The sequence below is a fragment of the Dama dama genome, chromosome 12 (assembly GCF_033118175.1).
Source record: "Dama dama isolate Ldn47 chromosome 12, ASM3311817v1, whole genome shotgun sequence".
Lineage (NCBI taxonomy): Eukaryota > Metazoa > Chordata > Mammalia > Artiodactyla > Cervidae > Dama > Dama dama.
This window is the reverse complement of record NC_083692.1, coordinates 34,784,913-34,812,323: the sequence shown is the minus strand read 5'-3', so window position 1 is coordinate 34,812,323 and position 27,411 is coordinate 34,784,913. Positions and strand designations below refer to the sequence as shown.

The 27,411-nt window shown below is 40.1% G+C and overlaps 1 long non-coding RNA gene and 1 other non-coding gene across 2 annotated transcripts in view; one reads left to right on the top strand and one right to left on the bottom strand.

The window, feature by feature from the left end:
* Positions 1-27,411, top strand: part of LOC133066183 (uncharacterized) — a 245,423-nt gene that overhangs the window by 103,703 nt on the left and 114,309 nt on the right. The gene's annotated exons all lie outside the window — the stretch shown is intronic.
* On the bottom strand, positions 7,858-7,918 carry LOC133067534 (U7 small nuclear RNA). Its single transcript, XR_009695318.1, has one exon. It is a non-coding gene; the product is annotated as a U7 small nuclear RNA (small nuclear RNA).

The window sequence follows — 27,411 nt, the reverse complement described above, 5'->3', positions numbered from 1 at the left end:
ATCATTATCTTTTATCAATATTTGAATTTCTACAATTGCTTCTTAACTTGGGTGTATCTTTGCCTCTTTCAACCAGTTCTCTTAGGTACCAACCAGAGAGATTTATAATAAATAACAAATTATATATGTCACTTCCCTGCTTAAAATTCTTTAGTAGCTTCCTATTTCTTCTGGAATAAAATCAGAATGGTTGGCCTATAAGTTATGTGTAATTTGTCTACCACACTCCTCTGACATCATTTCATACCATGATCCTCTCTCGGTCACTGCTCCGTGAACACGCTGGCCTTTCTGTTACTCAGATGCACTGAGGCTTCTCCTACCTTTGGGCATTTTCCTTTACCATTTAGGAATTCCATTTTTTCATTTCCCTACAGTCACCTCATTCTCATCCTTCAGTTCTTGACTCAAATCTTACTTTGCTAGTGGGCCTTTTCTGACCATCCCCTCTCAGTTAGCCTCTCAGTTACTCTCTATCATCTCAACGGGACTTTCCTTCCTAATGCCCTATTATAGTCTGTGAATATCTTATTTATTTGGCTATTTATTTGATTATTTTTCACCCTCCATGTCCTCCATCCAATTGTAAGCTCTGTGAGCAGGGACCTTATCTGTCTTATTCATTAGCATAATACCTATCACAGATTCCCTGCTGGCTCAGATGGTTCAGAATCTGCCTGCGATGCGGGAGATGCAGGTTCAATCCCTGGGTCAGGAAGATCCTTTAGAGAAGGGAATAGCAACCTGCTCCAGTATTTTTGCCTGGAGAATTCCATGGACAGAGGAGACTGTCAGGCTACAGTCCCTGGGGTCACAAAGAGTTGGACACGACCAAGTGACTAACACTTTCACTTTTATCTCAGAGTTGGTACTGTGTAAATAATTCTTGAATAAATGAATGAGTGAATGTCTTTAGAAATGATACTATTCTAGAGCTTCTTCAATATTGGTTTGTTTTTAGCCTGCTCAGATTTTCTGTCCACACCTGTTATTGATTTCCAAGCAAGACAAAGCAAAGTATAAGTGCCCAAGTATCATATTCTGCGTAAAGCTTGAAAGCACTATATTTAGAAAAAGTTGACAAGCATAAGCTCTCAAGTCCAATTAAATTCTGGTATAGTAAAAGTACTAATGGAGACAGTGGACTGTAGTTGATATCTGAACAGGGAGTTTCTGACCATTTGTATTATAGATGTCTATTAATAAACAGGCAGTGCTAGGAGAATAAGATATAGCAAATAAAATTTAGTAGATTGAAGAAGACTGACCCTTTTAGCCAACCTGACTTGAATCTCTTTGTTATGAAGAATATTGATCATAAATCCAATTTGATTTGGCCCATCATGTCGTTAAGGACTAGCCTTGTAAATGTCTCTGGACAGCCAGTCTTACTTACGATCAATTAGAGTTCTACTATAAAATTCTATAAGGTAAACAAATATTAAGTAAAGATTATGGTCTAGTTCCTTACTCTAGGCCAGTAAATACAGCTCTGTCAAGTTCATGCCCACATTATCAGGTTATATCCAAATCTGCGATTTGATTCTGGACTCACAGCATTGTCACTGTAATATAGTTGTCAAACCCAATGGAATTTCGCCAAAATGATGCTAGCAGTGTAATGTTTTTTCAAAAATATTTTCATAAATTTATATATAGTAAAACTGACTTTTTTGTATGTACAGTTTTATAGATTTTAACATATGTAAAAATTTGTATAAGTAGTCCCACAGTCAGGGTACATATGGTTGCACCACCCCAAAATTTCCATTGTGTGGCTCCTTTTCAGTCACAACCTCCCCTCCTCCCAGCCACTGGTAACCACTGATGTGTTCTCAATCACTGTAGTTTTGTCTTTCTGAGAATGTCATATAAATGAAATCATACAGAATATAAATTTTTGGCACTGGCTGCTTTTTTAAAAAATTCAGTTGAAATATAGTTGGTTTACACTGTTGTGTTACTTTCAGGTTACAGCGAAGTGAATCAGTTATATGCGTACATATATTAATTCTTTTTCAGATTCTTTACCCATATCGGTCCAGTTCAGTTCAGTCGCTCGGTTGTGTCTGACTCTTTGCGACCCCGTGGACCGAAGCACGCCAGGCCTCCCTGTCCATCACCAACCCCCAGAGTTTACTCAGACTTTACCCATATAGGTTATTATTTACATTACCATATAGAATATTGAGTAGAGGTCCCTATGCTATGCAGTGGGTCCTTGTTGGTTATCTATTTTTTATATAGTAGTGTGTGGATGTTAATGCCAAGCTTCCCCCATGTTTTCCCTTTGGAAACTGTAAGTTTGTTTTTGAAAGCTTTTGTTTGTCTTCTGCTTTGTATCATATTTTAAATTGCACATGTAGGTGATATCATATGCTATTTGTCTTTCTCTGTCTGACTTATTTTGTTCTTTCTTATGGCTGACTAATAGTTGTGTGTATGTGTGTATCACATCTTCTTTATCCATTTCTCTGTTGATGGACATTTAAATTGCATACCATGTCTTGGTTATTGTAAGTGGTGTTGCAGTGAACATTGAGGTGCATGTATCTTTTTGAATTATGGTTTTCTCTGAATATATGCCCATGAGTGGATTGCTGGGTCATATGCTAGTTCTATTTTTCTCCATACTGTTCTCCATAGTGGTTGCATCAATTTATATTTCCATCATCTGTGTCGGAGGGTTCCTTTTTCTCTGTACCTTCTCCAGCATTTATTGTTTGTAGACCTTTTGATGATTGCCATATTGACCAGTGTGAGGTAATACCTCATTATAGTTTTTATTTGTGTTTCTCTGATAAATAGTGATGTGTTTTTCATGTGCTTTTTTGGCCATCCTCATGTCTTCTTTGGAAAAATGTCTATTTATATCGTTTGCCTATTTTTTGACTGGATTGTTTGTTTCAACATAGAATTGCATGAGCTATTTGCATATTTTGGAGTCAGTCTGTAGAACATGGTTTTCCACATTCACGGTAGTATATAGAAGTATGTTGACTTTTGTGAGGTGACCTTATATTCTGAGGACTTGCTAATGTACTTATTGTTTTTTTTTCCAGACTGCTTAAGCTTTTATGTAGACAATTGCATTATGTATGAATAGTGAAGTTTTCTTTCTTTCTTTCTATTTGGTATGTCTTTTATTTCTGTTTATTGCCAGTTGCACTCAACAAGACTTGCTGATATTGAAAATGACTGGTGAGAGTGGACATCCTTGCCTTGTTCCCTGTATTGGAGATAGAATATTCAGCTTACATTATTAAGTATAATATTCGTTATAGGTTTTTTGTAGACACCTTTTATCAAGTTGATGAAGTTCTCTTATAGTTCTAGTTTGTTCAGAGTTTTTGTCATAATGGATGTTGATTTTTTTCAAATGTTTTTTCTGCATCAATTGCTTATGATCATATGGTTTTTTTTTTAGAATGCTAATATTGTGGATTGCATGATTGAGTTTTCAACATGAGCTCATGTTTTAAACATTCCCTGGATAAACCCCATTTGGTTGTGGTGTATTATTCCTTTTATGTATTGTTAGATGCGATGTACTGAGATTTTGTTAAGGATTTTTGCATCTACTTTCATAAGGAATATTGTTCTTATTTTGTTTTCTTTTATTCTTATAATCTGGTTTGGCATCAGGATAATTACTTCTGGTCTCATAAAATGAGGTTGGATGTGTTTTTGTGTTTCTACTTTCTGAGAGTTTTATAGGATTTGTCTGATTTCTTTTGAAAAATTAATAAATTAATATTTGTTGAGGTATAATTGATACTATAATTTAATTATATAATAATATATTATGCAATATCAATTATAATATAAATTATATTAGTTTCAGATATATAACATAATGATTTGATATTTATATACACTGCAAAATGATCACCATAATAAGCTACCATCCATCACTATACACATGACAAAAATCCTTTTTTCTTGTGAGAACTTTTAATATTTACTTTCTTAGGAACTTTCAAACAAGTTTGTACCTTTTTCCTTCTTCACCTATTTTGCCCACTTCCCCATCCACCTTTCTCTCTGGCAACTGCCAGTCTGCTTTCTGTGTCTGTAAACTTGGTTGTAATGTTGTTGTTACTGTTTTGTTTTTTAGATTCCACATGCTAGATCATATCGATATTTTTCTTTCTCTGACTTACTTCACTTAGCATAATGCCCTCAGGGCCCATCCATGTTTTACAAATGGCAAGATTCCACTCTCTTTTATGGCTGAGTGGTATTCCTTTGTGTGTGTGTGTGTGTGTGTGCACATGTGTCTTCTTTATCCATTCATCCACTGACGGGCACTTAAGTTGTTTCCATATCTTGCTTTCATATCTTGGCTGCTGAAAATAATACTGCAATATATGCATCATTTCTTCTTTTAAATGTTTGGGAGAATTCACCACAGAAGACATCTGGGTCTGAAGATTTTTTTTTTTCAGGTATTTATTAATCAGTTACTTAATCGTTTTAGAACTATTCAGGTTTTATCTATTTCATCCTGTATGAATTTTGCCCCAGGAAATATTGTTAATGTTTAAAGAGTTTCACAGTTTTAAATTTAATAATAATAATAGCAGTTGATTTAGTGGTCACTTGATATTTTCCTTTTCCATACCTAACCTATAATCTTATAACAATTATTCAAGGTTAAGTAATTTTCTTCACCTTAGAGCTGAATAAAACTGAGACTTAGGCACTCGCCCTCTGCGATGGCCCACACTCTGTGGAGAGCACTTCTCTCTGAATCGGATAAATCCACTTCTTACCTATGGAAGAGAAACCAGAACAAAAACTGAGAATTAAAGGAACATAAATGACTTGCTCAAAGTCGCCTTAATGCTAAAGAGAGAGGTCAGGAGACCAACCTCCATTTAGCTCCAAAACCTACATTCTTTCCATGGCAACTTGCACAAATTTAGCTTGTATGAATTCTAGACACAGGATTTTACTATTTTATCATTGCTATTGATATGAAATATGAAATTACCTGACTATTAAAATGATCAATGTAAAACACATTTTGTATCATGGCAGATAGTCCATTCCCCTCAGCTTCATGCTTTGTGTAGGAAAGACTTTTTTTTTTAGGAAAGACTTTTTAAAAATCCTTGTGACAAGAAAACTCATAAGTCACAACACTTTACTTAAGGGTCTCTGAGCATCTGTCCCCAGCTGTAAGTAATACCACACTACTTGTTTGGACCTGCTACAGATAGTTTAGTTATATTTGATCACTCTCTCTTTATCTTGCTCCAGATGGTGTATCTCAGAGTCTCTTGAGCCTCATTGTTGTATTGGGATTGTATGTTGATACAATACTCTATTGTTTCCATTTTTATAGAGTCATAAAGTTCCATAAAAGATTGGATGGTATACATTTGCTTTTGATGTTGTTAAGTCTTAGGACTTTGCAAGGGATGTTTTATAGTGTCTGCTGTATTTATCAAGTAAACATTGTTACCGAGAATCACCCACTTGCTGTTTGTGCTGGGTATTCAAGCTCTAGGAGATACTTCAACTACACACACTGTGGATTCTACATTTCCCAGGAACATTTTAGGCTATGTAGTTAAGATGGGCCTTTAAGCCACTTAGATTCTTGCATCCATTTTATTTTGCTGGTTATAATCAGGAGATGGTACATTTATCATGAGGCATATATTTTGATGTGATCATCTGAATATGTTCTGCCTTCTTTAAAAACAGTACTTTAGATGTTAACAGAGAGAAAAGAAACTAGCATTTGTTGAGTATGTATTATATTAGAATTACTTTACACATATTAACTTCAATAATCCTCTCAATGAGTCTGAAAAATAGGTACTTTTAAATCTTATTTAATAGATTATTCAATTCATGCCCAGACAGGTTAAATGGTTTATGCAAGGCCATATAGGTTAGAATTGGGGGAGCTGATACTTAGTTCAAACTGTTTGACTCTAGATTCCATAAGCAGTTATAGCAATATATCTACTCTGACATTTTTTCTCTGTGCTGGTTGTCATCAACCATATATCTCTAGAAAAATTCTGCATTTTTCATTGTTTTAGCATCTGACTTAAAGTTTTACTTCTACTCCATAATAATAATACCCAACAATGGCTAAATAGTGTAATGATGAATAGTACAGACTTTGGAACCAGGACTCTCTGCATTCAGACTCCAGCTTTGCTATTTACTCATTGTATAACTTTGGGCAAATTATTTAATTTCTCTTTGCCTGAGTTTCCTCATTCAGTAATAATTGTAGTTACCTCAAAGGCTTGCTATGAGAACTAAATGAGTTAATATTTGGAAGGATCTTGGAATAGTGCCTTGCACATTGTGAATACTATACATATGATTGAAATTTGGGGGGGGTAAAAAAATTTTCTTTAATGGTTGTAGAATATTCTTTCATTTGGATGTGATATTTTAATCTCTCCTTAGATGTTGGACATGAAGTTGATTTCAGGATTTTGTGTTAGCACATATTGTTACAATAAACATCTCTGTCTGCATTTTGAGTTTTTTCTCAGGCTATATTTCTGGGCTTAGAATTACTGTATCAAATGACCAAACACTTTAAAACTTCCTTAAATATACATATCAGCTAATATTTTCAAAGAAACTTACAAAAAATCATAAGCAAAAGTCACAGATAAAAATGTAAAAAGAAACCAATCAAGCTCCCAAGATGTAGGTTTTTTTAAAAAAAATAATGGAATTTTCATTTTGAGATAATTGTAGATTCACATGAATCGCTAAGAAATAGTACAGGTATCCTATGTACAATTTGTTCAATTTCTCCCAATGGTGACATTTTATAAAACCATTTTACATTATTTCAACCAGGATATTTCATTGATGCAGTCAAGGAAAAGAACATTTTTATCACCACAAGAATCCCTCATGGTGTCCTCTCTTGGCAACAACTAACCTGTTCATCATGTCCATAATTCTGTTATTTCAAGAATGTTATATAAATAAAATCACAAAATCTGTGGTTTAGGATTGCTCTTTTTTTTTTTTTTTTTCCTCACCTAGCTTAATTCCCTGGAGATTCATCTGAGCCAAGTGTGTCAATAGTTTGTCCTTTTCATCGTTGAGTCGTATTCCATGGTATGGATGTACCACATTTGTTCAGTGATTATCTGGTGAAAGACATCTGAGATGTTTCTAGTTTTTGGTCAATATGAATAAAGCTGTTATGACTATTTGTACATAGATGTTGATGTAAACATAAATTTTAATGATCTGGGAGAAATGTCCAGGAGTGTTATTGCTGGGTTGTATGGTAGTCACATTTGTGTTTTGTGTAGAGCTGCCAAATTGTTTTCCAGAGTTTTATTTTTCATTCTCAGCAGCAATCTGAGATGATCCAGTTTTTTGCATTCTTGACAGAATTTGGCGCTCCTATTGTTTTTCATTTTAGCCACTTTGAAAGGTGTGTGGTGATTTATCATTGGAATTTTAATTTGCATTCTCCTGATGGATAATGCTGTTGAACATCTTTTCATGTGCTTACTTGCCATCTGTATATTCTCTTTGGTGACATGTTATTAATGCTTTTTTCTCATTTCCTAATTAGATTGTTTGTTTTTTAATGTTGAGTTTTTATATATTCTAGATTCTAGTCCTTTTGTTGAGTATGTGGTTTGCATGTATTTTTTCCTAGTTTGTGGCTAATCTTTTCATCCTTTTAAGATCTTTTGCATAGCAAAATTGAAAGTTTTGGATGAGGTCTAATTTATCAGTTTTTCCTTTTATAGATTATGCTTTTGTAGAATTCTTTATTTAGTCCTACACCCCCCAATTTTTCTCCAGTTTTTTCTAAAAGTTATAGTTCACATTTATTTTTTTTCTATGAGGGGTCTTCTGATAAGGACCAGAAACCTACTAGACCAATTCTAGAAGGGCTATAACACTTAATTTTGAATTGTACATTTAGTCTGTGATTCATTTTGAGATGAATTTTTATAAGGGCATCCCTGGTGGCTCAGTGGTAAAGAATCTGACTGCCAATGCAGGAGACCTGGGTTCAATCCCTGGTTTGGGAAGACCCCCTGGATAAGGAAATGGCAACCCACTCCAGTATTCTTGCCTGGAGAATTCCATGGAAAGAAGAGCCTGGTGGTCTACACTCCACAGGGTAGTGAAGACTTGGACACAACTGAGAGACTGAGCATTCAAGAGGCTAAGGCCAGGCTCTTCCTTTTTTGTTCTGTTTTATTTTGTTTTTTGGCTTCTGATGTCTCATTGCTTTAGAAATATCTGTTGTAACGGCTGTTCCTGCCTGCATTGAATTGCTCTTGCACTTTTATGAAAAAAATCAGTTGGACATATTTGTATGGGCCTATTTATGGGTTCTGTATTCTATCCACTGATCTATACATTTATCCCTCTGACAATACCACACCATCTTGATTATTGTGAAAGTGAAAATGTTAGTCACTCAGTCGTGTCCATTTCTTTGTGACCCCATGGACTGTAGCCTGTCAGGTTCCTCTGTCTATGCAATTCTCCAGGCAAGAATACTGGAGTGAACAGCCATTCCATTCTCCAGGGGATCTTCCCGAACCAAGGATCGAACCCTGATCTCCTGCATTGCAGGCAGATTCTTTACCGTCTGAGCAACCAGGGAAGTTCAAAGTACAGAGAATCACCCTTCTTATGGCAAAGACACTCTGCCTAGGCCCCAGCAAGATTTGAACTTGTGACCCCTGGTTTATAAGACCAGCATTCTAACCCCCAAGCTATGGAGCCAAGTCATATATCTTTTTAATATATTTAATATTTGATATCTTTAATATCAAGTAGAATGATTCCTACCACTTTATTTTTCAAAATTGTTTTTAGCTATTCTAGTTACTTTTCCTTTTCATACAAATTTTAGAATAATGCTGTTTGAATCTACAAAAACTCTTGCTGGGGATTTCAATAGAGATCGCATTAAAGCTGTGTGTTGATTTAGGGATAAATTACATCTATGTTGAGTCTTTCAATCCACAAATACCATATATCCCTCAATTATTTAGGTCTTTGATTTCTTTCTTCAATGTTTTATAAATTTCAGCATGAAGATTCTGTACATGTTTTGTTAGTTTATATCCAGGTATTCATTTTCTTTGTTGTGAATGGTATCATGTTTTAAAATTTTATTCTCCATATATCATTATTACTATTGATACATATAAATATGATTAATTTAAAAATATTAATCTTATATTCTACAACCCTACTGAACTCACTTATTGGTTCTAGAAAGGTCTTTGATTTTTGCTTTGTTTTTGTATATTCCTTGGGCTTTTTTTTTTACAAAGACACTAATGTTATCTGAAAATAGGGACATTTTAATTTCCTTGTTTCCAATCTTAATGCCTTTTATTTCTTTTTCTTGCCCTACAACATGGAACTTTCAATACTATGTTGAATGAATTGTGAGAGTCTTATGTTGAATAAGGGGCTTCCCTGATGGCACAGGCAGTAAAGAAACTGCCTGCAATGCAGGAGGCCCAGATTCGATCTCTGGGTTGGGAAGATCCCCTGGAGAAGGGAATGGCTACCCACTCTAGTATTCTCGCCTGAAAAATCCCATGGGCAGAGGAGCCTGGTGGGCTACAGTCCACAGGGTGGCAAAGAGTGGGACATGAGTAACTAACACTTTCTATGTTGAGTAAGAGTGAGATAAACAATTTAGAGCCCTTTTCCTAATCTTAGGGAGAAAGCATTCAGTGTTTCTCTGTTAAGTATGATGTTAATTGTATAGGGGCTTCCCTGAGAGCTCAGTTGGTAAAGAATCCACCTGCAATGCAGGAAACCCCAGATTCCTGGGTTGGGAAGAGCCTCTGGAGAAGGGATAGGCTACCCACTCCAGTATTCTTGGGCTTCCCTTGTGGGTCAACTGATAAGGAATCCACCTGCAATGCGGGAGACCTGGGTTCGATCCCTGAGTTGGGAAGATTCCTTGGAGAAGGGAAAGGCTACCCACTCCAGTATTCTTGGGCTTCCCTTGTGGGTCAACTGATAAGGAATCCACCTGCAATGCGGGAGACCTGGGTTCGATCCCTGGGTTGGGAAGATCCCTTGGAGAAGGGAAAGGCTACCCACTCCAGTATTCTGGCCTGGAGAATTCCACAGACTGTATAGGCCATGGGGTGGCAAAGAGTTGAAGACGACTGAACGACTTTCACTTTCTAGTTGTATAGGCTTTTTTCATTCACTTTTGATGGTTTGTTTTTGTTCTTAGAAATTTTGTATGGAGTTAAGAAAGTTCCCCTTTATTCCTAGCTTTCTGAGAATCTTTTTCCTTATCATGGAAGAGTGTTGGATTCTGTCAAATGCTTTTTTGAAGATACAGGTTTTTGATCATTACAAATGGTTTGTAAGGCACTCAGGCAATAATTTTTGTAGGTGCTGGATCATCTTCCTCAAGATGCATACATGGCACCTGCAGGTAGTCAAAACCAGTCTTGCCCATGTGTTTTCCCTTTTAGCAACTTGTCTCATTGTGCTCAATGACATTTTATTTTCCCAGGCTTTCAGAAACTTTTTGAACATTTCAAAAATGTTTATTTTTCGTGGGTCCCTGAGAAATGTGAAAAAACTTTATTTATTAAAGTTGAAATATTTTCATTATTTGGATCTCTCAGGTTTTTCCACTCAAGTCTTATTTCTGTTGAGAAATGTGACTGGTTCAGAACTGATTGTCAAGTGGTGATACGTGAGGGATTGTACAGGGATGTTGCTACAAAATATGAACTGAGTTAGATTTCTCTGTCTTGGATTATCCCCACTGCCCACCTTCGGAACTTTCTAAAATAACTTATTCATGTGACTCATCCACAGTGATGTGCTGGTAAAGCTTTAGTAACCAGCTCTCAGGATTGTAAGTGACCTCTGATTTGCTGATTTCCGTGATGTAAAGAGGCTTCCCAGGTGGCCCTCGTGGTAAAGAACTCACTCACCAATGCAGGAGATGTAAGAGATGTGGGTTCGATCCCTGGGTTGGGAAAATCCCCTGGAGAAGGGAATAGCAACCCACTCCAGTATTCGTGCCTGAAAAATCCCATGGATTTTTCCATGGGATTGAAGCGACTTAGCATTCATGTGTGATGTGTGATAGCAAATTTTAGGCATCACTATGATGTCACTGAGCATGGAGTTGGGGCAAGGTGAAAGGTACAAGCTGGCTCCAGCATACTGCTGCCGCTACTGCTGCTGCTAAGTCGCTTCAGTCGTGTCCGACTCTGTGCGACCCCATAGACGGCAGCCCACCAGGCTCCCCCGTCCCTGGGATTCTCCAGGCAAGAACACTGGAGTGGGTTGCCATTGCCTTCTCCGAACACAAACTGCCCAGGCACTGAGTTTCTCAGACTATTATGGGATTGTCACTTTTTTCTGAGTGTTTTTAAGAGTATATGAAAGAAAGAATAGGTGGTCAGCCCCACAGAAATGGACTTTAATGATTAGCACATATAACTTGTGGCGGGGTGGGGGGGGGATGTTTCAATAGTTCATGCTTTTGTTACTGAGTAATAGTCCTTGTATGGATGTACCACTTTACACTCTTCACTTATTGTAGGGCATCTGAATCATCCCTAGTTTTTACTTGAGAATAGAGCTATTACAAACATTCATGTACAGGTTTTTATGTGTACATAACTATTTTTAAAATATGCCTTCATTAATCTCCTTCTCCCTCTGTCCCTCACCCAAAGCCTGAAATCCAGAAGTAATATTTTCCTTGTTTTTTTAAACTCCAATTCAAGATATAACAGCATTACTGGAAAAAGGCACAGTGGTAAAGAATCCACCTCCCAATGCAGGAGATGCAAGAGACGTGGTTTCAATCCCTGGACTGGGAAGATCCCCTGGAGTAGGAAATGGCAACCCACTCCAGTATTCTTCCTTGGAAAATTCCATGGACAGAGGAACCTGGAGGTCTACAGTCCATGGGGTCTCAAAGAGTCAGACACGACTGAATGAATGAGCATGCACACACGCATTTGTGTAATTCCACACTTGGCAATGATATATGAGAATTTTAAGAGATGTTAGCCATTGGAAGCTCATGTCTAAATGTGGTCTGGTCTTGACCCACATGTTAATCGTAACAAAATGATTTTTAGTGTTCCCATAGAGCATCACAGGGGTGGTTATCTATCCTACTGGCTTTTAGGACCTGCTAATATCTTCACCCCATTAGCATGAACTTCTGCTCAAATTCCAAGTCAGAGAGAATGAAGCAAATAAACCCAAAAGCCATGTCCTGCACTGATGTGGCTGAGCTATCCTGATTATATGCTCTTTGAGATGCATCTTTGATTCCTGTGTTGACTGATGCTGGGCTGGCATCATGAGTGTAAGGATTTTCATTTTTCTGAAGCATTACCTTTTTGAGGGGGCAAAATTGCTGAGTAATTAACAGTGTGAGGCCAGGGCAGACAGCCTGCGTTTGAAATCCAACTGTGTGGGTATTAGATGTGGGAACTTCTGTCACCTCTCTTGTACTCAGGTTTATCATTTGTCAAATGGGGGTAAGGATACTATTTACTTCATACAGTTGTTATCAAGATTAAATGAGATCACGTGTAAGGCATCTAGAAAAATGTTTAGCACATAGTAAACGTTCAGTACCTCATCATCATCAGCATCACGATGCACGTATTGGAGTCAGGAGAATCTCAGGGCCCATTCTCTCCCTTAAGAGCCATTGACTTCCTCATAACCTTGGCTCTCCCTTCTTTGGGTCATGTAAGGCCCCTCCGTTCCACCCCACAGCTCCCACCTCCCTGGAGCTCTGTTGAATACACTAGCTTTGGGCCCCTCCTCTCTCTGCAGTGGATGCTGGGGGTGTTGCTCACTCCTGCCTCAGGGCTGGTAGGCAAGCAGAAGCCAGTTGACCGACCTGCAAGGTAAGCCCTTGGGTGTCCTCCATGCCTGCCACCCCCTCTGCTCCACCTCCTCTGCACAGAAGGGAGGCCTCATGGGCCACAGGCCTGGGCTCAGCTGTCACCTTGCAGGTCTCTAAACCCTGGTATTCCTCTAGGGGAGAGGGGAGCTGTTTCCTGCCCCCAGCACCCACCACCTTGCTCTTTTACAGCTTCTTCTGCAGGTCTTTTCTCTCTACCCAATCCAGACTCATTGCCCCGTGGTACCTCCAACTCAGGGACATGGGTTTTCTCTATACACAGCAGGGAGCGTTCTGCACTTATGTGGGTTGACAGCACCTCCCAGAGCTCCTACCAGCTCCTCTAAATCCCACTAGCCTGCAACTCCTTAAGGCTGAAGCACATTAATCTTCGCGTCCTGCTAAGACCCAGAAAAGTGCCTCTATGTAGTGTATCAATATTTATTAAATGAATGCTTGAATAAATGATGAATTTCTAGAGAGCATTGGAGGTGGGGGAAATGCCCTGCTAACACGGGTCCTTGCTACTTCCCAGGCATTAGCCTTCTGCTGGAAAGTTGGCCTTGTAGCAACTATAATCCTTGTAGCACTCTTCGGCTGCTGATTTTCCAACTGTGGCTTTACACCTGTTTCATTTTACAATATTTATTGGGAAAGCACTTTAGCTGCTTATTATAGTCAGATATCATCCATGACAAGCCATTTTCCTTGAATTAGCCCAGTGAGAAATATTTCTAAAGGTGTTAAATGAAATCATCCAGACATTTCCCATGGCCAGCTGGACCCGGCAGCCACATTCAGTCCCCTGGCTTGAATACAGAGCAGAATGTGTTTTTAGTCTACTCCAAGCAGCAAACTGCTACTAATTCTCACACTAATAAATGGGGCTTTAGCAAATTCTCCTAAGCAAAAGCAACAGGAGAATTTACAACTGTGCTTTCAGTAAATTAAATGAGATAATGCAGTGCCTGGCCCGCAGTAAGCGGCCAGTAAGTGCTAACTGTTATGTCTCTGGACAACACTACCGAGAATCGTTGCAGAAAATATAACTAAAAAAGATGGGGGCCGATAGGGAAAATATTTACAAAGTTTAGTAGAAAATAAGGTCATTTAAATAATTATTTCCTTGAAGTTAGGAATAAAGAAGATAATGCTGAAAAAAGAAAATCATTTAATAAAAATTAAAGGGATGAAAATAGAAGAGTTAAGAGATTGCTAGAAAGCTAATAAGCAACATGCATTTTATAACATGTATTTAAAAACATGAATTACATGCACTCACCCTGGAAAATTTCACGCACTTAATCAAATCACATTGTCTCAAATTGCTGTTACAACAATTTTGAGATATATCAAAACAGCAACACCAACAATGCAGAAGTAGAAAATTGTGCTTATATCCTTACATAGTCATTTCAAAGGGTTTTGGGTAAATGCAGAAATCCTCACTGAAACTTGAACTTACAAACCACGTGCTGCATAGCATAGCTCTGCGATTCCATCCTGGCTGTCCTGAAATAACGCCTGTGATGCTATCAACAGGCCTGAACACATGGGACTTGCGTAGGAAAACTCATTAACTCCAAGACTGGGATCCTTTTCCTGAAATACCTATTCCTGGCTTCCTGATGCCACTCTTTCTTTGCTTTTGTTGTTAAAGATGAAAATATCGATTTTAACCAGACTGAAACTGGTTACCAGCTCTGCTTTTACTAACGTCTTTTCAAAGTACTGTTTTATTCCCATTAATTTTGGATGTTCCTGTTTTTTATAACTTGAGTTTATAAACCTGAAAATGGAATTTTATAGCACGATGCTTCTTGATGATTACCTTTTATTCCTGGGTGAACAGAAGGCTGATTCTCACCCAGCCTGTGATCAGAAGAGGTGATCTTGGTGGAAGAAAAATATGTGATTTTAGCGGCCAGCCATACTGGGTCATTAGCTGAAAGAGAGATATCACCCAAGGTTTTTTTTTCCTAATTTAAAAAAATATTTATTTTTTATAAACCACTTTATTGAGGTATGATTGACTTGTAAAAAATTGTACATGTTTATTGTATACAGCTTGATGAGTTTGAGCATAAATCACTTTCAAAGCCACAGACATATTCATCACCTTCTGGAAGGGGCTACTTTTCTTTTACCTCCTTTATTATTACTATTAATATCATTATCTTGTGTGTACTTGTGTGTGGTAAGAGCACTTAAGATGCATCCTCTTAGAAAATTTTAGGTACTGTTGGCTGTGAGCACTATGCTGGAGAGTAGATCTCCTGGATGACGTTCTATTAGAGCAAGACTGGTGGGCAATCCAAGGGGAAGAGAGGTTAACCACAGCACGGAATTCCTGATGGAGCCTACTTTAAAGGTGGCCATGAGATAGTGCCAGCTGATACCACGGGGAGCAGACCAGCGAGCACATCGGGCGAAAGCTGCTCGGATGAATGAGGGCTGCGAGGCACAAAGGTGTGGAGCTGATTTTGTCCCGCGTCAGAGTCAACAGTATAGTAGGATGGCATCTCCCCACCTCCATCTAAGAAAAAGTGGCAGTATTTCACTCTAGCAAAAAGCTGGAAATATATCATACTTTTGCTAATACGTGTAAATCTATGGCTGATTCATATCAATGTATGACAAAACCCACTGAAATGTTGTGAAGTAATTAGCCTCCAACTAATAAAAAAAAAAAAAAAGTATATCTCTGAAGTAGTTGGAGGAAGTTTTCAATAAATACATCCTGAACAGAGGCAGTTGTCATAAAAACAAGATCATTAGAACACTTGTCTAGGTAACTTACTCATAGTACAAGAAAAAGCCTAGTTTTCTCCCTGAATTTATGGCTCACCAGAGCCAATTACAGTTATATTTTTTAACCCACAGAAAAAATCAGTAACTTTTTTAAAATAAGGGAATCTTACTTTTAAATAAATAAACAATGGCAACAGAAATCCACAAGCATTTTTTTCCATAAGCACTTTTTTTCAGATGTTGGCAAAAACAATAGCAACAAAAATTTTATAAAGGAATAAATAATAAATAAATAAACAATGGCAGCAAAAATCCACAAGCATTTTTTTCAGATGTCGGCAAAAAAAAGCAGTATTTTTTAATGAAAATAAAAGACTTTTATGGTTTATCTCAGTGGATTAAAATTAACATGAGCTTACATTTTTGACACATCCTATCATAGCAACATATTTAGCACAAACAACTTTCTTCCTTTGGATTTAGAAGCAGTGCTTAAACAGAACCACTAATTGACATTTAGTGAAAAATAATTTATGGTACATTTTATTCTCTTATTGCTATAAAACTGATTTAAAATAATGAGGCTCATGAAAGGATATGACCTGGACCATAAAATGTACTTATTAGAGTTGTTTGATAAATCATGATGGGGAAATTCTCACCTCTTAATAAGTGTAAGACAGTACAATACAAAGCAGGGTGAAGATGGGGTATGGCTCATCTCCTGGTAGCGCTTAGCTCTCTCTCTCTCTCTCTCTCTGTCTGTCCAGATGTCAGGAAACAGTGTTTTTGAATGCCCAACCTCCCTCGTGTCTCCTGCTATTAGAATCTAATCTGGCATCCAGACACAGTGAAGTCACTGTCAGAGTAGGAACAAGATCCTATCCAAGGATCCTATCTGAATTCTAACAGACCCCAGAAGATAGAACCAGCATCCCCCGGATTACCAAAGTCAAGGGCTAGGCAGGAAATGCCCCTCACAGGGCTGCTTTGGCATAGAACCTCATTTCTGAATGTATGTATTCATCCCTTCTTTTGTTTGTTCATCCCTCAATGTGCCTTGAGCATCTACAATGCCCTGTATAGGAACTCAGTGAACAGAGCAGATGTGGTCTCCACCCTCATGGAGCTGGAAGACGTGAAAAGGAATGTGTCTGATGCTTTGATGTGGGAGGCTATGGGACGCTGAGAACTCTAAACTCTGGGGACACAGAGCAGAGAGGAAGACACCAAAAATGGGGACTCTGGATGCCACAGAGGATGGGGAGGCAGGTGATAGGACATCTGGATCCCCTCAGAGAATTATAAACCCAGCTGGATGGTGTTTTACTGATCACGGGCACTGCTATCAGGAGCATTCTGGGCCAAGGAAGTACTAGTCACTGCAACCTCAAGAGGTATAGGGGTGCTAAAAGCCCTACGGAATGAGCAGGGACTGGGGTAGGTGGAAGAGGCCGCCAGAGTTGGGACTTCTGAGATCAGGGTCAATTGGTTGAGGCTATAGCAGGCTTGTCTCCAGATAGGATAATCAGACAGCCATTCTAGGCTTACAAATATCTGTCTTTAACAGTATATTCCCAGGGGTGCAATGGAAGATGTCAACATATAGTCTCCTTTTAAGTGTGTTAACTTGGGCAGCCCTACACCGGTTGAGTTGCATGGGAGCCCCACACCTTTCTGGGATGGCCACCATGGTGGTATATAGTGGGTGATCTCATGGGTGAATTTTGCTCATTACCTGAACAAAAAGACCAAGAAGGCCAGTTGTATTTCCAGAGCCTCTCTATTCAGGGGGCAGGCAGTACCTGCCACATCACTGAAGTCCCAATTAGGATCTAGCAGATCAGCAGGGGAGGGGCACCTGAGAATCCTTCTTGTCACTGTAACGTCTCATAATCTCTGTCCTTCCCAGTCATACAGCTGGACACTTTTATTAGTGAGAAGGTGTGGGAGAGAAATGAATAGGAGAGATTAAGTGAAAAGGCAGAGGGACCAGAGATCAAATTGCCAACATCTGTTGGATCATAGAAAAAACAAGAGAATTCCAGAAAAGAATCTACTTCTGCTTCATTGATGACACTAAAACCTTAGACTGTGTGGATCACAACAAACTGTGGAAAATTCTTCAAGAGATGGGGATACTAGACCACCTTACCTGCCTCCTGAGAAATCTGTATGCAGGTCAAGAAGCAACAGTTAGAACTGGGCATGGAACACCAGACTGATTGAAAATTGGGAAAGGAGTGTGTCAAGGCTGTATATTGTCACCCTGCTTATTTAATTTACATGCAGAATACATCATGCGAAATGCCAGGCTGGATGAAGCACAAGCTGGAATCAAGATTGCTGGGAGAAACATAAAAAACTTCAGATATGCAGATGATACTACCTTTATGGCAGGAAGCCAAGAGGAACTAAAGAAGCTCTTGATGAAAGCGAGAAAGTGAAAAAGCTGGCTTAAAACTCATGGCATCCAGTTCTATCACTTCATAGCAAATAGATGGGGAAACAATGGAAACAGTGAGAGACTTTATTTTCTTGGGCTCCAAAATCACTGCAGTTGGTGACTGAAGCCATGAAATTGCTCCTTGGAAGAAAAGCTATGACAAACCTAGATAGCATATCAAAAAGCAGAGACATTACTTTGCTGACAAAGGTCTATCTAGTCAAAGCCATGGTTTTTCCAGTAGTCATGTATGGATGTGAGAGTTGGACCATGAAGAAGGCTGAGCATCAAAGAATTGATGCTTTTGAACTGTGGTCTTGGAGAAGAGGCTTGAGAGTCCCTTGGACTCCACGGAGATCAAACCAGTCCATCCTAAAGGGAATCAGTCCTGAATTATCATTGGAAGGACAGAGGCTAAAGCTGAAGCTCGAATACTTTGGCCACCTGATGCAAAGACCGACTCTTTAGGAAAGACACTGAGGCTGGGAAAGACTGAAAGGAGGAGAGGAAGGGGACAACAGAGGACGAGATAGTTAGATGGCATCACCAACTCAATGGACATGAGTTTGAGCAAGCTCCGGGAGATGGTGAAGGACAGGGAAGCCTGGTGTGCTGTAGTCCATTAAATCGCAAAGAGTCAGACATGACTGAGTGACTGAACAATAACAGCAAAGTGTTTTGCCTAGAAAAAGTGTTATCCTTTGAGGATTGTTCACATTGTAGAATTATACTAAGATTGTAGAATTGGACTAAATTATTTTTTCTCCACTAGCTGGTGAAAGGTTCCATTTATGACCCACAAAGAAGTTTTACTTCTTTGTATGTATGAGTATGGTTAAGTGATTTTTTGACTCTCACAATTTGTATCAATATAATGGAATATTATGCATCTAGTTGAAATAATGATTTAAGTTTATATGTAATAACTTAGAAAGCTGTCCATGATACATGAGAGTGAAAAAAATGTAAATCACAAAATTTTAAGTGTGCTTTGATTCTATTTATGTAAAATTATATGTGTGTACTCATACATAAACATATCTGAAAAGGGGTTCACCAAAATGTTAACATGGGTTGTGATACCAAGTAACTTTTTTTTCAATTTCTCCTTCATGCTTTTCTGAATTGCATTAATATATTTCTATATTGAGAAATGTTTTGTTTTTTATTGAAGCTATTTTAAATCTAAGAACAAAACAAAACAAATTCTAGTAGCTTTTGGGAGTTGGATCATCATTTACTAAATTTCCTCCATGTTATTCTTCTGCTTGATTAAGAAGCCAAAATCCTTTTGAGGGATGGTTTGTCTAGTTGAGCAGTTTCTAGAAACAACATTCTCTTACAAAGATGCTACCTGACAACTTCCCACAATCAAGCATGTGAGGTGACTGCAATTTCACTGCATAAAGAAATGATCTTTCTTCTTTGACATTGTTATGGCAGACACTCCAAGAGTCCATGGGGACCCTGGCCCTTCCCATACACCAGGGACTCCTTAGAGATACAAAGGGGGAAAAATAGCTCATGAAAGTTGTTGATATTGTTTTAATTTTTTAAAGTGTAGGATAAAAGCTAAATCATCAGAGGAAGAGGTGAGGATGTGAACAGCACAGCTCTTTGGGTCAAGAGGGACACTGGGGTGTATATCTTAGCTCATTCATGTTTATCATTGGGAATTTGGAGGTCAGTGTCAGAGCATAATCTTTCCAATGAAAACTGCATACCAAGCTGTCAGCAGCTGGTGTATCAGAAAGCCTTCCCGGAGCTGGTGGTACAACACAAAGACCTAATCAAAAACAGGGTGGAATTAAATATGTGAAAATACCATTCTTTCCTCTCTAGGCCTGGGTAGCCAACAGCACATTTATTGAGTGAGAAGGAATCCTTGTAGACCCTATACAGCTTGCCAGCTTATATCCTAAAGTTACAGGATATTGGAAGGAAATTGTTTTTTAATCTAAAATGTGTTTAGAGTTCCTAAATTTGGTTTAGCATTTTATGATTGAATTTTCTTGAGGAGTCAAGGAGCTTCTGGGTCCTGACTATATGCTGGGCATATTGAGAACTGTTTCAGAACAAATATCTGCTTCGGGCGGTTCAAACATAAGTTCTGGCTCATTCTCCAACCTCATACTCTTCCACACTTGTCTTTTCGGGCTCAATCCCAGCTGCATCAGGACCCAACCACACTAGACTCCTTTGTTGTTCCTCAAACACACCAAGCATGCTCTGATTTCAAGGTGTGTTTCCTTTCTTTCCTCTTCCTACATCTTCTCAGCTCAAACATTACCAAGCAGAGTGGACTTCCCCATAAAGATAGCACCCCATTCTTGACCCAGGTACTCTGATAGCCCCTTTACTCGGCTTTAGTTTACATATAGCACTTATCCCATCCTGATATATTGCATATGTGCATACTGTTTGTTTCCTCCCACCAGAATGTCAGCTCCATGAACATAACCACTGTCTGTTTCATTCACTACTGTTTCCCTTGGTATCAGCAGTGCCTGGCACATGGTGGATACTTCATAACATTTTGTTGAATGAAAGAAGGAATTCTTGAATTCAATTTCCCCAATGGACATGTTCCTGGGCAATTGTGTACAAATTAATTATTATAAATGGAACATGATTTTTATTGAGATATAGTTGATTTACAATACTGCATTAATTTCTGGTGCAACATATTTAAAATTCATTAGGAGAAAGCTATTGTTCAAATGAATCCTATCTTTCATCAATCCTATAAAGGGAATTAGAATTCCTCCTTGGCCTTTTGTTTAGACCTACGTTTTAGTGTTAGATTTTTCTTTAGGCAAGATCTCCCTATATATGGCTATATGCATGGTGGAGAACATTCCAAAGGCCATCCAGACTCATCTGGGCTTTCTGCATAGATGATCAGAATAGTGATCTCTCTTCCCAGGTTTTTTTATTGATACCTAAAGAAGACCAGCAGAATTGAAGGGCTTGCAAAATAGTAGTTGGAAGGAGCGATAATATGAAAATATTAACAGCCAGTATGGTTCTCATCCCCTGCTGTGTTAACCCTTTAGTTGATGGACCCTGGGGAGTTGACACAGGGTGGAAGATACTGGTGTCTCTATGCTGATCATCAGCCCCATGGGAAGGAATTTGCAGAGACTGCTTAGGCAATAAGCAGGTAGATTTCATTCTTCAGTGTCAAAGCCACACGCCCCCACTTGGCTGTAGGATCTTCCTGGCATGGGCTGGGAGCACATGGCCTGGGGCCTGCACTTGGTGGGTGCTTAATTAACATCTGATCAATGAATTCATTATCTGAGAGAACTTGGTGAGAAAATCTAACTTGAAAGTGTTTTTTTCATCTGTGGAGGTGCTTTTATCACTGGCACGGTTAGGGCTTTCTCACAATAGCAGCATGGGAGGCCCAGTTCTTTCTTCCAGTCACCAGAGAGGGTAAGAATAAGGTCTGGGTGGGACAGAGCCAGGTTTTCTGAGACCAGAGCTACTCACACTGTGGGTGGCCCTGAGTGAGAGAAAGAACAGGAAATTAGGCCCAAGGTCTGGGAAGCAGGGTGGAGGCTTATATTTCAGGAGTTTGATGGTTGATCTGCTTCTGGAGTTGGGTGTTCTGCACCCTCTGGGATCCAGCTTTATCGAGGACTCCCAGGATGGGCTCACTGAGGACCTGCTTGCAGGGACAATAGAGCGCTCCCTGGGAACAAACCTGTTCTAAGGTAGGGTCTGCCTGCTCAGTTGCTCAGCCGTGTCTGACTCTTTGCAACCCCATGGACTGTAGCCTGCCAGGCTCCTCTGTCCATGGGAGTCGCAGGCAAGAGTACTGCAGTGGGTTGCCATTTCCTTCTCCAGGGGGTTGTCCTGACCCACGGATCGCACCTGCACCTCCTGCGTCTCCTGCATCACAGGTGGATCCTTTACCCACTGAGCCGTTGGAGAAGGGGCAGGCCTGTTAATAATGCCAGAGTTATCAGAGAGGTGATCCTGAGAAGCGTATGAGGGCTTTTCCTCAGAACTGGCTCCTGTCTGGCTCTGTATAGTATTCATATTACAGCTCAGAGCAGCACTCCTGGTACCCAAAGGAAAAGTGCAAAATGTGACAGGGGAGGTGTCCTCCTGCCTCTGTTAGAAGAGAGCTTCAGAGCCCAGAGAATGATGCTGCCACACGAAGGCGGGCACAGCTTGACGCTGCCCCAGGACCACAGTCCAGTGGTCTCCTCGCCACCTCATGGGCAGCAGTGGAGGCTGACGGATTTTACATTAACAACCACAGTTGCCTTTCACGAAGCCCACATGTTCTGGCTGGCTTTATAGACGTTCCTTCGAATTCTTACAGGACCCCTCGCAAGGGAAGTATTGTCGACCTCATTTACAGGTGTAGTAGGGTGGCGTATCTGCTCAGAAGACACTCAGTTCACAAAGACAATGCAAACTCTTTTCTCCAGCTCACTTGAACGCATCCCCAGCCTGCTGGGTAGCAAGAAACTGAGTCTTACCAATCAACGACACGTCAGTCTCTTCTGGTTTATAGCCTCCTTCCTGTTTCAATAGTCAGGGTTTTCTAAGTTGAATTCCCTATCAGGGCTGTTTTAATTAGTCTCCTTTGGATGACTCATTCTCCCTCGGTGAACATCTGCTCTTGCTGCATTTCTCACGTCCCCCATTCCCCAAAGACGGTCCTGGGTATTGGCAAGGACTCATTGGGATTCCACAGTCAGGGGATGGGGCTTCCGGACACTTGTTGCTCTACTGCTGGGCTGGCTGACCAGAGAGGGTCAATGGGGCCTATCTGGTCTTCCAGAGTCATATGAGTCTCACACGGCTGGGGTCTGATCATCTGTACTGTCGTGAAGTCTGTAGCAGGTGACCACCTGTCTGTGCTGAGGCTCATGGAAATTTCCTGAATGCCACACGTGGGCCATGGGGGGCCCAGAGAGCAACCTCAGGCTGCCTTCCACGGGAGGACACTGCGCTGACTTGTCACTCTCCCCGCTTCTCTTATCCTGATCCCTGGGCTCCAAAGGGCCATGGCTTCCTCTGCTTCTCAGCCACCTGTGTGTCCCCTCCCGCCTTGGCATGTAGTACAGCCCTATGATATAGCCCTGTGGTCTTCCTATTCCTTTTTTGTGTGTCCTTTCAAAAACTTCTGGGAAGCAATGACCTCCTTTTTAGGTTGGTATCAGATGGTTTTCATCTAAATGAAAGAGTTGCAGAAGGATGTAATTTCTGGCATATTGTAAATATTGACATTTTAGAATAAAGCTGTTATAGCACTCTTTTAAATTTACCCAGTGGAATCTAAATACCATAGTGATTTAATACCCATGGTTCAAAAAACACATGAACAAGCTATTTTTTTAAGTTGGAAATTTTACAGTGTTTCTTTTCCTCCTTGGAAATTGTATTTCCATTTCACTTCTCTTGTATAACTTTATCCTAATGTGATATATTTTTATGCTTGAAAGATTTTTTTTATTAATCACCCTATCATCCTGCTCTTCAACAAAAATATATATGTACATTGAAAATTTTAAATTGCTTATTTTGGGGGGGGGTTACCACAGGACTCTATAAGAAAATTTATTATGGGTTACGTTCTCAATGGAATTATTATTAGTACACAATTGATCAAGACTATACACACACACACACACACACATATACATATACATATTATATAGTTTAGTGTTAGTCGCTCAGTCATGTCTGATTCTTTGTTGCCCCATGAACTGTAGCCCGTCAGGCTCCTCTGCCCATGGAATTCTCCAGCCAAGAATACTGGAGTGGGTTGCCATTTCCTTCTCCATTACATAGTTTAATGGTTAATTACTAAACATAAGAGTAATTGTGCTAGAAATGTATCTCTTAATGCAATGGATGGAAGGGTTATTAAGGCAATTCAAGTGGGCTTTGTAGATACTAATACTTCTGTGTCCTTTTGTTTGTTGCCAGAGGTTCTTCACTGTAGGAAACTGCATCTTAGTAAGCCTTGATGCCATTTCCTTTATTTGACTTGTCTGCCTTTCTCTGTACAGTGAGCAAAGAGGGAGGTAGGAAAGTGTGACAGACAACACTGATAACCCTACAATTCTCCAGATGGCAGTTCCTTGGAAAGTGAGGAGTTTCTGGAATTTTCTGAAGATCCCTGTTCCCAGCCCTGGCTCCCCATTAAAAGGGGAGTGGCACCCATTGGCCCCACCCTCTCCTCTGGTACACTGAATCTCTTGCAAATTGCTGTCTTAGAAGAAAGATAGCATGCATGAATGCTAAAGCTCTTTTGCAACCCAATGGACTGTAGCCCACCAGGCTCCTCTGTCCATGAAATTCTCCAGGCAAGAATACTGGAGTGCATTGCCATTCCCTTCTCCACGGGATCTTCCTGACCCAGGGATCTTCCTGACCCAGGGATCGATTCTGGGTCTCCCACATTGTAGGCAGATTCTTTACTATCTGAGCTACCAGAGAAGACCTCAGAAGACTGCAAGGAAATACAAATAAAAGCCACTGCTTAAAAAACATCAATAGATTAGCTGTAACATAGAGATGAGGAAATCAAGGCCTGGAGATTTTAAAATAGCTTATCTAAGTGTTAAGTCGGTTGGTGGCAGAGAAGGAATTTGATTTCAGGCCTGGAATTTTTCATTTTACAGGATTGTGTTTTCAAAGCCAGCCTGTGGATTGCTGCATCAGCATTATCTAAGTCTCTTTTTGAAGTGATTTACGATTACTGGGTGCTACCTGTAGTGGTTCTAGAGCTGGGGTTTGAAAGTTTATTTAAGAGTTCCTCAAATGCTTCTGCTGCAGGGTCAGAATTAGACCACAGAGCACACCTGAGAAGGGCCTGTGGTTTGTTCACGAGCAGCGAACACCCTCTACCTGACTGAGCCTTGAGGCCTAAGAGCTGGAGGGACTTGGCAGGAGACAGAAATCAAGGTTTCCTAACTCTGAGTGGAGGTGCTCCAGACAGGTACCTTCTTGGTTTGTTGACTGGTTTGTTGGTACCACTAAAATGGCCCAGCTTTGAAGCCCAGATGACTAAGGTCTAGGAATCCTGGGTGACAGGGATATTAAGGATGGACAGTAAGCACCCCTTTCCCCCTGCAGGTTCTTAATGGAGCTACTTCTTTTTTAAAAAATTTATTTGGCTGCACCAGGTCTTAGTTGTGTCATGTGGAATATTTAGTTTCAGAATGTGAACCCTAATTGGGGCAGGTGGGATCTAGTTCCTTGACCAAGGATCAAACCTAGGCCCCCTGCACTGGGGCCTTGGAGTCTTAGCCACTGGACCACCAGGGAAGTCCCTAATGGGGCTACTTTCAAGGTACCTTCCCAGGTCTCTGGGGTTCTCTTTCTGATCCCTGAATCTCTGTGGCCCTTGAAAGTCAGTCTGGGAGCAAATTCAAAGTCTTGGGGAGACTAATTGCCATCTATATCCCATTTAGAGAATTAGATGTCCTCCTGTGACCCCCTTTCTTTGCTAAATTTGGCTGGAGGACATCCTCCGTGCCTGCTGTGCCCCTCTCTGGACCGCTCCCCGCATCAGGTTTCCCCTGCAGCTGTTCTGACCTTGACAGTCCCCAAGACTAATTGCCTACTTTGTAGGGCAGCTGGGAGGGAGGGTTAAATTCTCTCCTGAAAATCTTGGCATTTTCTTCTTGGGTGGAAGGACCTTGAGGGAAACCTGGTATCATCAACAGTCACCAGGCTCCAAATCCAGTTCAGGGTCTGCACCCTCCTTCAAGCTCAAGCAAGGTGCTACTGGAAGGGGTTTTCGTATACGGCAGGGCCAGAGGGTGAATATGACAACAGAGGGAGAGAGAGGAGACCTATTTATCACCATGTTGTCACTTTAAGGGAAAACAAGCTTCATTCCCACTTGCCACAGAGCCCAGGTAGATGCCAATTGAGTTACTAAATTTCTGTCTGAAAAATGGTGCCCAGTACTAGAACATTCAGGGGACAGCCATAATGGGAAACAGCAGCAAAGCAATAAACATCAGGTTGCAGTTCTTGACTGGGCATGCTGCTCCAGCCCCAAGGCCCGCATTTGTCTACCTTCTTCTTCTGGAGACGTTCCCCGGACGGGCAATCCAAGGGATCCTCCCCGACTTCCACTAGGTCCGTGCTGCCAAGCTCTAATAAGACCCAAATTTTACACCAAAGCGCCACCTCTCCACCCCATCAACTCAGTTTTACTCTTTTTCTGCCAACTCTGGCAACTGGCTCGTGAGAAATCCTGTTAGATTTTTTTTCTCCTCTTAAAAACACTCACTCCACACCTCATAAAGGTTGCAAAAAGGTGCAATAATGATCTGGCAGGCATTTACCAAGTGAGACAAATTTTCCATGGTGAAAGCTACTGCTCCTCAGTTTAGTTGAATGTGGAAGGCACAGAATTCCTTACCTGACTTCCTGAAAGTTAATAAGATGTGACAGGGAAATAGAATATTCGGGGCCCAGGGGATTTGGTCCTGGGTCTCATTAAGGTCATTGAAACTTATGGCATATCCGCACTGGAGGGAGTTGAAGGAAAATCATAAGGAAGATTCAAAGTTTGGACTGTTAATACTGTGATTTCCTTAAAAGCATAAAAGGGCAGTGGGAATAATGGACATTTTTGTCCAACGAGCAAAAATTCCCCATGCCCAATGGAAAGGGGAGTGTAAATGCTTAAATTTTTATTCTCAAATCTTAAGAAATAATTTAATTTCAGCTCTTCTGCCTAACGACAGGAGAGTGATCTCTGGCCACAGAGAATAATCAGGGTCCCTAACATCACAGGGAATTCAAGACTTAACCTCAGGGCTCTCCACTCCTTCAGGAGAACAGCTATCACCAGAGTCTTCCAGAATGCCTAATGCAAAGAATAGTTTTCTTGATTTCTCTGTACCATTAGGCAGGGCTACATTCATTCACTTGATCATTTATTCATTCAAGAAGTGATGTTGTGTGGTATGAACAAAACAGGCAGGTTCTCTGGATTATAGCTAGGCAAGAGGGAGTTAGGGAGGAGTGGGAAGTGATTGTATAGACAGTGGAGAGCAGGTGACTTGAACTAGGAACCAGCTGCTACCAGTGGCAAACAGATTTGTAGTATGTATTGAAGGTACCATTAGTGGAACTCAAGGAAGAATTGGAAGTGGAAGGATGGTCTCCTAATTTCCAACCAAAGCAAGCTGAAGGTGCAGGTTCATGAGATGAAGCAGAACACACAGACTTTTTCTCCTGCAGTTCTAACCATTCTCTCCTAGTTTCCTTGTGCTTTTCTTTTACTCTGAATGCCCTTTAAATGTGGAAGTTCTCAAGAGATTTA